This window comes from Argopecten irradians, chromosome 4 (genome assembly GCF_041381155.1).
Source record: "Argopecten irradians isolate NY chromosome 4, Ai_NY, whole genome shotgun sequence".
NCBI lineage: Eukaryota > Metazoa > Mollusca > Bivalvia > Pectinida > Pectinidae > Argopecten > Argopecten irradians.
In genome coordinates, this window is record NC_091137.1 from 18,802,409 (window position 1) to 18,817,273 (window position 14,865).

Below are 14,865 nucleotides of genomic sequence, written 5' to 3' on the forward strand. Positions count from 1 at the left end.
ATAAGCCTCAGTCTTAGTACATTGTCACCGGTCATCAATATTTAGAACTCTCAATAGCTATATGAACCCCGGAAGGATGATTTGGCAGTTGGTTTGATCGACATCAATGCATTATCATTTTTGGAGAATCTATCTGTCATGGCCTTGTTTTGACCACACCACGGTGTTATTCTTTTTATGGTTCATTGAGAAGGACTGGAAGGTATGTCTCCATTGTCCAAACAAAGATATGACTAAGTACTCTGAAACCCAATTTCGCTAGTCACAGTTATCAAAAATACCTTTTATTGAATTTATCTGAGGGATAGTATCATTGTAACAATTTATTCACTGAGAAAATATGTCAATAAACCCTTTATGGCTAACGAAGTTTTTGAGATGGTTTGTCGCATTCCCTACCGTGACTGTATATTGTTTTGTTTTTGTCTATTACATGTATTTGTACCCATTTGTTCTTGCATTTGCCTTTGCGTGGAATGCTTGCTGAAGCCACTCTCAGTACCATTGTACTTATTTGACGTAGCCGATCTATAATCAACAGAAGATACGTGAATACATGATAGACAGGATCACTGAGGGTTTTTAGCTGATAGCACGTTTGTACAGTTCTTCATGACAGTTCACTGATAGTTTCTCCACAGAATATATTCTTAACAACAATATCACAAATGATTCATACGGCTGTGATCAGTACTAGTATTAAGAAACATTTAGAATCAACATTATTATTGTCTACTAGTACTTGATCTCCTTTGACATGTAAACATCAATGTTTTACAATTCGTCAGTGTTCAATATATCGCCAGACTTAGTACAGGACATAAACACCTTTCTTTTATTTGGTTACCATTACCGGACCTTTTAGTCGTGACAGTATACAAATATTGACTTTTTGTGGGTTAATACGAGGAATTGTTAAACCTGAGAAAGGTGATATTCCCCGAAGCCGAAGGCCGAGGGAAATATCACCTTTCAAAGGTTTAACAATTCCTCGTATTAACCTACAAAAAGTCAATATTTTCAGGCCTTTGTATACCTATGTTTAGTGTTGGATAATATATTGGTAATCAATTATAATTTCATTTGTACATAGTTTTAGATATACATGTATATAATGTCTATAATGTCTAATATTATGATATTGATGTTTTACCTGGCCTGATTGTCATTTTTCTAATTCTCATATCACAATCTAGATGATAGAAATGCACATATATTTTTTCTGTGCGTGTAATTGCTCATCAAAAGTATTTCAACCATCCGTTCGATAACAATCATCTATATATCACAACAAACACGTCAAAATATATACACTATGTACTAAGGAAAAAATGAATTATAAAAATTGTGTTGATTCCGACATAATTTGAACACGCAACCTTCTGATCTGGAGTCAGACGCGATACCGTTGCGCCACGGAGTCGACAAAGGATCTTATATTATGCCCATACTTCATTTGACTCGATATCTCCAGGCGTCTTTCCATTTTATAATTAAGTGATACATCTATATCGACTTTTGACATTGATTGCACATATCTCATTTTCTTTATATGGACAGTCATGTTCTTTACTCCGTGATAATTATGTATTTAGCACTGCCATCAACACCTCATCTTAACCTGTAAGATGGAATCCATATGGATTGTAATTGGATGTGTTGTCGTAGTCCGTTTAACCTGCCTATCATATTAGGCCAAAAAAGCCTAATAAGGGGCAGGGGCTTCAGGACGCTTACTACTCTGTGTCTACTGGTTGTATATTACTTTTTAACTTTTCAGCAATATCCATACTATGTCAAAAAGACATTTAACTGAAAAAACGTTTTCAACACTATGTATTTTCGCTTTTTTGACTTCATGTAGTGATGGTAAACAAAATGTAGGCTGATGATTGGTCAATTGAATTACCATAACCTTAATATTATTTAAAGATGCTCCACCGCCGACAAATAGTATTTTTTCACTATCTAAAACAGGAGCAGACGATTTTGTATTTTTCTTCAGTTACAAAAATAACTTACTTTACACCATTAACACCATTGAAAAGTTTGAGCTTCTAATTCTGCGTCAAGTTAAAAATATGAAAAATAATTAATTGTATCCCGAAAAAATTCCGACGCACTATATCCTATATGGAATGAAGTACTGATTGCGCATGCACCAAAGGCAAAATGAAAATATATATATTATTTTTGTGTTAATTAGACATACATCCACACGATTGAACATCAATTTTTGTTCAAATAATAAAGACCATTCATGCTCTGTCGGCGGTGGAGCATCTTTAATGATAAAATTCAGGTAAATCATAACATATCCTCTACACCAGACTCTCTTCTGTACATACATGTTTTATTATAATAATTCTTTTTATTGATATGTCACTTCAAACATCATTTTAGCCTTGAAATTACAAATAAATCGATGTAGTCCAATGGTTATCTACTTATCTTAGCACAAAAAATAGTACCTATAAGTTGTTCAACACTAATGCAATTCGTAATGGAAAAAAACGTGTTCTTTCGCTTCATAAGGGTACATTGTTGTAGGTATATTTTCAAGGATTTTTCTATATTTCCTGAACGAATTGAAACGTCTTTCCACATCTTCATTATCCTTATCATATCTCCTCACAGTCTCTTGAATGCTAATGTTGATAAAAGTAGGTATTTAAGTCTTTCTAGTATGAAAGATTTTTTTTCGACGACAAGCTTTGTTGCCCTTCCTTGTACTGCTTCAATTTTGTCGGTGTATTTGTTTTATAATGTAATTAGTTACATTGTAGTATATGGATAATAAAGATAATTGATAAATGCTATTTTTATTATTCCCGTCATCGCCGTAGTAACGCTGAGGAACGTACCATGTGGTACCTTCATCCCAAGATGGCGACAGGCTTGCAAGTTTCGTATGTTTGTCGCTCTAATTCGACCTCAAATGGCTATATTTTAATAATAAGTTTTGTTTAGTCATACTTGATACTTGGTTTTTTCACATATATTGTTTTCAAATTATCAATAATTTCACCTTTACTACTTCTGATTTCTTTAGAATTGTATCACCAAGATGGCATGTGCATTATTTTACATTGGATCTTCATAAGTGCATGATTACAAAATTTCCAGGATGCAGTTTTAGTAGCCATGAATGACACCACATCATTTGATCATTTGTAGTGATAGTCGTCTGCGAATAGGTTTGTCAAGGAGTTTGATGCACGTATCCGGATGTCGTTTATATAAATTATACAAATGAGGGTCAAAAAGTAATGTCAACAGGATTTCCCAGATGACACGGGATCCCATCAAACGTAAGTCTTTGGGATAAGAATTACTTCAAATGGTAAATATAACACAAAGAAGTGATTCCAAAAAAATTTAGTGCTCTTATAAATTTGACGTCACACGTTGTACGCTTTCAAGTCACGGCGCTTTTGGTAGCGTTCTGCCGTACATGATGGCTATATTTTGATAGATTCGGCCTTCGGCTGCCACTTACAAAGGGTTACTTGCGTTCCATTGTGCTGTTGAATATTTGTCTAATTTCATTGTCCCGTTTTACTGTTTGTGTCATATTATGTGATCGTGTTCGTTTTGTGTGTCTTGATGCTAGGTTTACACTATGTTCCCGGCGATCACGGTAGCCCCGTTTGCCCGAAACGTGGTGCGCCGTGGAATTTTGGCTATTTTTGTCTCTGTATTCAAGTTGAGCTAGGTCTTGTGAAGTTTTGCCACGGTCTTTTACGGATTACCTCATGGACCGTGGATATACGGGAAAGTGCTGTTCCGGGAGGTTAAAGGTACACTACGGCTTTAGCACGGTCTATCAAGGATACCACTACGTTCTCACTAGGCCTGTTGCGATCTGATGAGGTCTGCTACGTTTTACACGTTTTGATCAAGCTCCGATACGTTTTTCACGGTCCGCCAAGGCTTACTAGGGATGAAATGCTGATACCGGGATTTTTTTGAAGCAAATGAAACAATATTTATTGCCGAAAATGTCATTTCAAACACATTTTAATTACAAATTATATTTGGTATGAATATATAATTATTATAGCCAAGTGTTTTTACGCCATTTTTTTCTGTAATGGTTAATCACTTAATCTGTCTTTTGCAATAATAGCTTTTGTATAATTTGATGGTTTTAATGTGTTTGATAATGACTATTTCTATTTAATGATACAAATAATCCATGAAGTAGCAAATATGTACCAGGCCAGGCAATGATACTTCACCAGATATTGGTTGCAACGTAAGACCGTAATAAGACGTAACACGCCGTATCACGTCGGGCTTTCAATCGCTACAAGCCGTGATGTGCCTTGACAGAACGTATCGAAACGGTTATCATCCACCTTGGCTTGCTGTCAAAACCTTGACAAACCTTGACAAAACGGCACAAAACGTGCAGCCAATCTGCATCAACCGTGATAAAACGTGGAAAAAACGCAACAGAACGTCACAAAACTTGAAATCACCGTTAGATTCCGGGAAACGTGCTTGCTGCCCGTTCCACCACGGACCGTCTGGAAGTTTTGTTACGTCCTCGCACGCATTGTTACGTTTTGTTACGTCAATCCCGTTTTATGACGTCTTGTGGCGTTTACCATCTGTACCGTGACTGCCGTGGCAAATTTTTTGACAGTTTAAAAATCTGGCACGGCATCCACGGTAATCACGACCGCTCACGTTTGTCTATCACGTCCTTCTGCGTTGTCTCAAGTTGTCTCGCGGTCACCACGTTTTGTCCACGGTGGCCCGAAACGGGGCTGCCGTGGCCGCCGGGAACATAGTGTAAACCTAGGGGCAGATCGCCTAGAAAATTTGACAATATTTTTTGTCCACACGGCTGATATTACTTCCTAGTTTACAAAAGGCAAACAGTAAAGGACCCTTGTGGAACTCCAGACTTCACATATCTTAATTCTGAAAAAAATTCTATCCATTAATTAACGTTTGGTTTTTGGTAGTTATCTAACTAATCTATTGTATCTCAGCGGGATCCCATTATCCAGATATCTGGTCCATTGGTCAAGAAATGTAAGGATTTGAAGGGTTTTCGAACGAATATTTCCAATGCTTTGCATACAACTGACCTACACCTGATGGCTCTAGCAATTAATTTGTTCCCTTTTTTGTATCATTCCATTCTCTACCGACCGGTTATATTTTAATATCAATGACACTGCTATTGTGTTTGTCATTTTCTTATGTCTGTAATGCGTTCAAGCTGAAAGTGGGAAAATGAATACCAAAAATGGGGTACAGTGACACCGACATGATTTGAACACGCAACCTTCTGATCTCGTGTCAGAGATGCTACCGTTGCGCCACGGAGTGTATGTGTGTATACTTCTATCACATGAATGGCCGTTTCAGCCATGTCATACATACTGTGAGACATACATGCATTATCGGATTATCATTGCTTTGAAATCACGGGTAATAATAACGTCTTAATTCAAATGTGACGCTGCCCGATTTTCTCTGTAAAAGGGAACATTCTCCAATGGGGACAACCTACGTCATCGTAAGTGATATCGGGCACACAAAAACAATGAAAAAACGCCCGCTTCAAGATGAAAATCGGCTGAAATCATCACATAAAAGCAGTGCATCTTCTAAACCTATCGCGCGTCAAAGACAGTGTATTGTTAGAGACTCTGTGAAACTATAAGATATCGTCAAACTAGCTCAGATAATGCAAACAACACTTCGACACAATATTTTTCGACAGCAGGGATATCGGTCACATTTTATTCAATAAAACGTAACAAGTTGTAAAAAAATAAATTTTGCTGCCACAAAACCGTCCCATTTACTAATATGTAATATATGACTATTGAAAGAAAATATTTCATTCATTATATCTTCTAGTGGAGAAACATAGACGGTGCTTAATTAGAAATTATGAAAGTGATATCGGTCACACTTAGAACTTTAGGGGTAACGGTCACATCCAAAATTACGAAAACTGAATATTACAGCGTTGTACATGTAGTCGTTATTTACGCATTCATGCAACTCCAGTGGAAAAGCGCCAATACACTTTTATTGAATTTATCTGATCTTGAAAGATGACTTTTTAACCGATTATCAGCAAATGGTTGGCGAGCTATAAAAAACCTTTCCCCCATTGTCATCCATCCGTTTTTTTTTTCTGTTATTTCTCTGAAAGTACTGGAGGGGTTTCATATGTAGATCCAGTTATGTATAAAACATTTCGGGATCAATCAGAAATCGAGATGGGAAACAAGAAAACATCATTTGTTTCGATACAAATACATGTATTTGCCAGAGTGTATTAAGGATCTATTTTAAATTCCATGTTTAGAAAGTCATCTTTCTTGATTCTAATAGTTGAACTTGCTGCTATGGTTCAAATTCCACATGTGAGCATAGTTATGCATATTTCATTTTGGGACCGATCCATTGACACAATGGCCAACTGGTAGTCATCTTTGGTTTTCATATAGGAGTTATTACCCATATTTATGTACTTAATGGACCTTCTGGAATGTTATAAGTACTATCTCCCTCTTTACCATTGTTGTGCATAATGCACCAATTAAAGCACGGTAGTAGACAACTTGAAGTTCGTTGCCATGTAGACATACAATTATCAAATATCTTGTTCGATATAGATATTTTGATATTCATTTATGTCATAGGGTTGTATTTATTAATGCTCATTTTTGGGACAGATAATATTACAAAATATTGAATATTTGGCTATCATGGAAATTTTTGACTTCCACGGTGCTTAATAGCATTCATATACATGTAGATATATTTACTTTTTCACTGCAACCCCACTATTTATACTTATTAAGTGCATTTGACATTCAGGGTTGCATGATCTGCTATCCGCCTATTTTCGTGTAACGTCATAATTTGTGTGCCATCGATCACATTAACTATAGTTGTTTCGTCCTTGAGGATATTGCTTTTTTCCTTAGATATGCAAATATCTTTAAATGTTATCATACAATTGTTATCAAATGAAAATGCGTCCAGTTGACAATTAGGGGAGAATGAATGCCAACTGGACATCGGCTAATTCAACATGAAGCGCTAAAGATATTGGACCCACATATCAAATTGACTAATTTGTAAATCCAATGGTAGACGTCACGATATTTCCTGGGCCTCTTGTTATCGACTGATTTGCTTTTATAATTTGTTTGCGTATGATCATTTGTGATATTGTTGTTAAGATATATTCTATTTACCTTTTCAACCGTTATAGTGTGTTTATTTGTATAAAGCAAATTATTGAGTTGAAAATCTTTGGAGAAACTATCAGTGAACTGTCATGAAGAACTGTACAAACGCTATCAGCTAAAAACCCTCAGTGATCCTGTCTATCATGTATTCACGTATCTCTGTTGCTTATAGATCAGTGTGGTTTTCCTTTTGTTTACATCGGATGCCTTTACATCTTTAAGTTTTATGTAGTTTCTTATATATTGTCACTGCGAAGTTTTTAAATTATAATTACTTTAACACAGAAACGTACTTCAAATTAGTACAATGGTACTACATGGAGATGTAATTTGTCTTGGTAAGGGTTGCCCCAGTTCCACTTTGCTTCAGCAAGCATTCCACGCAAAGGCAATGCAAGAACAAATGGATATGTACAAATACATGTATAGACAAAAACAAAACAATATACAGTGTACGAATAACCAAAGTATTCAGCAAAAAACAGTTACGATAATAGTTAATGATGTTTCATGTATCTCGGTGGTATTTCCTCTTGAATGATTAGATAAGGAAAACCAAGCTGCAATATTTCAGCCATCTTTACGAAGCGACAAACCATTTCAAAAACTTTGGATTTGACCGTTACCATGTGAACGACATTCTTTTCAAAAACAACAAAACGCCAATTATACAGGTACGTCACTTTTGAAGCGGATAAAAATGAACTATAGTTACTACTTGAAATATAAGGTAATTTATGTCAGTAAATAACAAAAAAGTTACGAAATTTACACTTGACATATTTTCAGTGAATAAATTGTGACCGATAGCCACGCTGTCAAAACAACAAACGGACGGATGACGAGCAATGGACGAAAGGCGATTTCAATAGCTCGCCAACCATTTGCTGATAGTGGGTTAAAAGTCGTCTTTCAAGATCAGATAAATTCAATAAAGGTATTTTTTGCGGCGTATCCACTGGAGTCGCATGCTGCTTAAATAGCGACTACATGTACAATGATGTTATATTCAGTTTTAGTTACTTTGGATGTGACCGTTACCCCTAAAGTTCTAAGTGTGACCAATATCCCTTTTATAATTTCTAATAAAGCACCGTCTATGTTTGTCCACTAGCAGATATAACGATTGAAATATTTTCTTTCAACATTCATATATTACACTTTAGTAAACGGGACAGTTTTTGTGACAGCAAAATTTGTTTATTTACAACTTATAACGTGTTTGTGAAAAAATGTGACCGATATCCCTGCTGTCGAAAAATATTGTGTCGAGGTGTTTGCATTATTTGAGCTAGTTTGACGATTTCTAATAGTTTCACAGAGTCTCTAACAACACACTGTCTTTGACGCACAATAGATTTAGAAGATGCATTGCTTTTATGTGATAATTTCAGCCGCTTTTCATCTTGAAGCGGGCGTTTTTTCATTGTTTTTGTGTGCCCGATATCCCTTCCGATGACGTAGGTTGTCCCCATTGATTCTCTGTAGAAGGGAACATAATATCATATCAGGATTTTAACACTCTTACTAAGAAATGAAATTAAAAAATGAAAGGTTTGTCTGTATTGCCATGTTATGTTTTTTAGTTAACTGATAAATGAAATTGTACATCTACATTCATGGCTACGTGACATGCAATTTATTAAACTCGCCTAAACTAAAGGCTCGTAATATATCAAATTAAAACTCGAATAAAAAATGGTATGTTACAGACTTGATCACAATGTGGTTTGTTGTAACTGGTGAATGAAAGTCTGCTTTCAGAAACTGTCGTATTTGTTTGTTGCTGAATAACGAATTTTTCCCATTTATAATGCTATCTCACTGAACCATAGTGGTAAAGGCACCAAATTAAACATCCTATATCGTTACATTATACAAGACAACGGCCAAACCAGTCGTTCAACTCCATTTAGTCTGAGCGCCAAACAAGAGTAGAAACTACAACTATATATGTACTATGAATCTTGAGCAGAGGACAGAATTCGGAAACTTTTTCGCAGGGACTTATACTTAACTCTAGGCCAAAAGGTGTCTAAAACTGGATCCAAACAAAATGCCAAAAGTTACAGCACTGAGTTTGTGTATTCTCTTTTGATACATACCTTACTTCATAGCTACTGTTTCACTGACAATAATATTTTGAATATATTTATTTTCGTTTTTCTTGTCAATAGTGAGTAAAAAATAATCATTGATAATTGAATAAAGGTTTAAGTCATGAGATTTATGGTGAATCAATGTCAAGACTTTTTGAATTTGCAGTCACTCTTTTAAATATTCTGTGAAGATAGTATAACTAGAAATTAAATGAAATAACTAAAAATATAGTGACCCCGACGTGATTTGAACACGCAACCTTCTGATCTGGAGTCAGACGCGCTACCGTTGCGCCACGGAGTCGACATGTTTTCTATCAGTAGGCTTATATTCCAATTGACTCGATATACCATGGTTTGTTTCCATTATAAGCTCACTTGGGCTAAAGTGCCAGTGAGCTTATGTCATGACACGGCGTCCGTCGTCTGTCGTCTGTCATCTGCCGTCCGTCAACTTTTTACAAAAATTCTTATTTCTCAGGAATGGCTAAAACAATTTTGACCGAAATTCCAAGGGGATTTAGTTCTCATTTGGTCTGAAGCTTCCTTTTGTGAAGATTAACCAATATTGTATAAACGATTGGTCTGTCCCTCAAGTGCCTTAGGGCTGGTGTTCAATACGGGAAAAGTAGAAATTCGTTCAAATCCTTACGCTAATTTGGTCTGTAGCTTCATTGGATGAAGGGGAACCAATTTTGTATAAACTGTGGGTCTTGTCCCCTGTGGCCTCAGGAGGGATCCAAAATGGGGAAATTCTTTAAAATCCTTCTTTAAGAAGATGGCAGATGGCAGATGTCGACATTTTTCGTACGAGAATGCTGTAAAGTTATTTCAAATTTCCTATCAAATAATTTCTGTTTATAACTGAAAAGATAACAAAAACAACATTGTGTATTTAGAAACACTGGACCACATGTCCTCGAATTTATTGCTAAAAGAGAAAGAAAAACAGTGGCTTCGATTTGGTTAGTATAGAGACAATACTCTTCGTTAATTTTCTTGATAGTAAGAAAAGCATTGGTATGATAACAGCAGAACTTGATTGTTATGAGAAATTAGGAATAAATGGACAGAAATATCACATTTAATCTGCTTTGACATGTATACATCAGTTTGTTACAATTAGTCTATGTGTTCAATATATCACCAGACTTAGTACAGGACACTAACACCTTTCTATTATGTGGTAACCATTACCGGACCTTTTAGTCGTGACAGTGGTCAGTCTCGGTTATAAACCTGACCCCGAGCTATTAACTTCCTATTGACGTTATATGTGGTAGGTTATAATACTTTAACTTCCTTGTTATAATAATTAAGGCGTTAAAGTTTATACAGTGAGGATCGGCGAGAAGCCGGAGACACTATCTATCCCAGAACTTTGTATCAATTAATATCCAGTATTTAAACTATTTTGCTACTTTTCATTTCTTTTCTTTCTATTAGACCACATCATTAATATTTTGTTCTTATTAGACGTTCATTTATTCAAAACTTTCAATATTTCCTGTTATACATTAATTATTTCCTGTCATACCTTCTTTTTATATATTCAATATTTCCTATTATACAATTATTATCTTTGTCATACCTTCTTATTATACAATAATTATTTCCTATTCTACCACAAATCGTCGTGCAATTCCCCTTTCAGGCCTTTGTATACCTATGCTTAGTTTTGGATAAAAAATGGGTAATAGATTGTAACTAAATAATTTTAGATATGCATGTATATAACGCCAAAATTCTTTTGCATTTTTACCCTAACATAAAACAAATATTATGTTAATCCTTAGTATTACCAGAAGATTTTACTGGACACAGTGCATATCATAATATTGATGTTAAGCATAATAGAAAACATAATTCTAGTTTAAAATCAATAATTGAACAAAGCAAGTTATTGACAGAAATATTTGCATTTATAAATCACAATATAGTTGCTAATGTCACCCCATTATAAGGATAACGACATATAAAATCGTGCCACAATGGATACACGTGTTTTGTTGCTGATGACAGTTTAAAATTGTCACAATAAGTATCCAACTATACACATATATGTCTTCATTTTCTAAATACATATTTCTTTAAATACATGCAAGAAATGGTTATAAATTTTGTTTATGTGCATCGGTTATTGTAGTTGCGTTCTCATGAAAAGATCATGAAACTTTCTAAATATCCATTAGTGTCCATGTATTTTGTAAATCAAAATCTGTACTGGTATACATAGTTTGCTTTCTAATGAAGAAGTTTGATTTATAACCAGATGCTTAATATTATGCTGAATTGAATTCAAACTGAAATACTCAATCAACCATTTATTTACCACAAGTCTAATATAATCTTATCATGTATGTATGTTCATTGCATGAAATAACATTTTTATGAACAGATTTGAATATCATTATATGTTATTGTATCATATCTAAGAATCGTAAACCTTATGCACAAATATAAAGGTTATATGGTAAATGCAAAACACCATTTTCATATAAATTATAATCTTAAATTGAAAAAAAATATTTCCTTAATTGATCAAAAATATAAATAACAAAAAGATAATCTATTCACAAGTACAATATTCTATTTTTATGTATGATTAAGTGAACAGCTTGATACCATATACAATATTAATAATTAGTAGAAATTTACCAATTACGCAAGTTTTGACCTTGAAATTGCAAACTTCCCGGTTTCCGATGTTTCCGAAATTTTCACTATGGCCACTTACTATTGTTTATTTTATGTATACAAAAATGTGTAGATGTACAATAAAAGTAAATAGGGGAGCCATTGGAATAAAAATTTAAAAAAAGCGACAAAAATCTCCCATTGAATTCCCTGAAATTTTCTGATTATGCACCCAAACGCTGCTATTTTACCATATCTCTAAATGCAAATGGTTTTAATTATCAGATAAAATGTCGGTGATGATACCATGAACATGTTTAAAATTAATGCTATTGTTTTCCTTATGAATTATAAATTGCGAGCAAAGATGTAGTATTTGCTTGAAATTTCTAAAAATAGACCTTCCAACAGTTTTATCTCTAGATGACAACTTTACCGGTTTCAGATTTTTCTTAAATGATCACCATCTATTGTTGACATCACAGGCCAAATAATTGAAACATATTTTTGGTGTACAAGAACCGGAAGTGGATGTACCACTTCGGTGAAAAGTTGATTTTGCTAAAAATAGCGCTCCACATTTGGCAATTTTTTGGTTTCAAGACTCTGTAAAAAATTTATTTGATTTTTTAAGCCACACATATTCGGTCAAAATTAGTAGAAATATATGCTTTTGAGAATATGGTATTGTTTTACGAAACTGAACGTTCATTTGATGTAGTTTTGGACCAAAAAAGGAAACCCTGGTGTACACCTCAGGAGGGCAACATGAAATCATCCCTAGCACAGGCCCCTGTGGCCTTTTGAATTTTTTAAAGGTATCTTACAGGTTCTCTGTCATAGTAATACAAAATGTACCTGGGTTTTGTTAAATTGGTTCGTGGGCAAATTTCAATAGTAGGTGTAACAGGTCCTTTTCGAGGCGATCTACCACTTTTTCAAGACGCACAAAAAATGAACACGATCACATGATATGATGCGAACAGTAACACGGGACAATGAAATTAGACAAATATTCAACAGCACAACCTATCAAAATGTAGCCATCATGTTCGGCAGAACGCTACAATATGAGCGGTGACTCTGACTTAAAGTGTTATCGACTTCAAATAAAGACTATTATTAATTTTAACAATTGAACTTGACAATTTTTATCTATTTTATTGTTATTGGAAAGTTTTTAACGAATTTACACGCATCATTTTACCTCATTTCCACCAAAACGTATCACCAAACCAAAACAATGAAGAGAAATGAAGCATTTTTATTGAAAAGGTTTTGATATATGTCACATCCATTAAACAATACATAACATGTAACATTTTGTTTAAGACTTTTATTTACGGGGCGGATTTAACTCAGAAAATATTTAATAAAATTGAAATGTCAACTTATTTCTTTGAAACTATCCATGACAGGTACTTCATAAAAAATTAAGAATATTGAAATACGGGGAAATATTTTGGGGTATGCGAGACTACCACTTTAATTTAAGATGTTTCCCTTTACTTATTATGTAATGCATTCATGTGGAAATTTTTTTAGTAAAGGAAGGTTCGTGAAACTGGCTTCAAACAAAATGTCAAAAGTTACAGCACTGAGTTTGTACATTCCATTTGATACATACCTTACTTCATAACTACTGTTTCACTGACAATAATATTTTGAATATATTTCTATTCATTTTTCTGAACAATAGTGAGTACAAAATAATAAGTGGTAATTGAAAAAACGTTAAAGTCAAGAGATTAATGTTGAATCAATGTTTAGATAAGACTTTTTGAATTTGCATTTACTCTTTTATATGTTCCTTTTTAAAGTTAATTTTAAATTAAGGAATTCCTTAAAGACGGAATATAGGCATGTTCATTTAACTGGCACCTTATAATTTTTATAGGTTTTCTTTTGATTGAGAAAGCGGTATCTAGTAGGTATGACATTTTAACATTCAACTTTCCATCTTAGGTCTCGAGCTTTGATACCACCAAAATATGTTCAGTTGGTTTTCTCAGAGGTATGATATTTTTGCGATTTTATCGGACATAAACATGGCTGCAAATATTTTTTCCCTAAAATCAATAAATATTCTGTGTTGAAGATAATACATGTATATATAGAATTTAAATGAATTAACTAAAAATATAGTGACCCCGACGTGATTTGAACACGCAACCTTCTGATCTGGAGTCAGACGCGCTACCGTTGCGCCACGGAGTCGACATATTCCATATTAGTAGGCTTATATTTGACTTGACTAAAACATCATGTCATGTTTCCATTATTAGCTCACTTTGGGTGAAGTGTCGGTGAGCTTATGACATGCCGTCTGTCGTCTGTCATCTGTCGTCCGTCAACTTTTCACAAAAATCCTTACTTGTCAGGAATGGCTTTAATAGCTAATATAATAATAAATTTTTAACAAAAATTTCTTGGTGATTTAGTTCTAATTTGGTCTGAAGCTTCCTTGGTTGAAGAGGAACAAATTTTGTATAAACGATTGGTCTGTCCCCCAGGGGCCCGAGGGCAGGTGTACAATACGGAAAAAGTAGAAATTCTTTGACATCCTTCTTCTGCTGTAGGAATGAAGGAATTTCTTCTGCTAATTTGGTCTGAAGCTTCATTGGGTGAAGGGGGACCAATTTTATATAAACGGTGGGTCTGGTCCCCCAGGGGCCTCAGGAGGGGTCCAAAAAGGGGGAATGCTTTAAAAATCTTCTTTAGGAATGAAGTTCAAATCAAAATTCAAGTCTTCAAATTGGTAGGTGTGTGTTCTTGACTTAGAACAGGTGAGCGATACAGACCCAAGGGGCATCTTGTTATAATTTAGTGGCATATGTCGACATTTTTCTTATGAAAATTCAAATTTCCTAAATAATAATTTCTGTTTACAACTGAAA

At 34.5% G+C, this 14,865-nt stretch overlaps 2 non-coding genes across 2 annotated transcripts; both read right to left on the bottom strand.

Annotated features, from left to right (window-relative positions):
* Positions 1-9,563: 9,563 nt before the first annotated feature.
* On the bottom strand, positions 9,564-9,635 carry Trnaw-cca (transfer RNA tryptophan (anticodon CCA)). Its single transcript has one exon. It is a non-coding gene; the product is annotated as a tRNA-Trp (tRNA).
* A 4,478-nt stretch (positions 9,636-14,113) lies between these two features.
* Positions 14,114-14,185, bottom strand: Trnaw-cca (transfer RNA tryptophan (anticodon CCA)). The gene has a single exon. It is a non-coding gene; the product is annotated as a tRNA-Trp (tRNA).
* Positions 14,186-14,865: the final 680 nt, after the last annotated feature.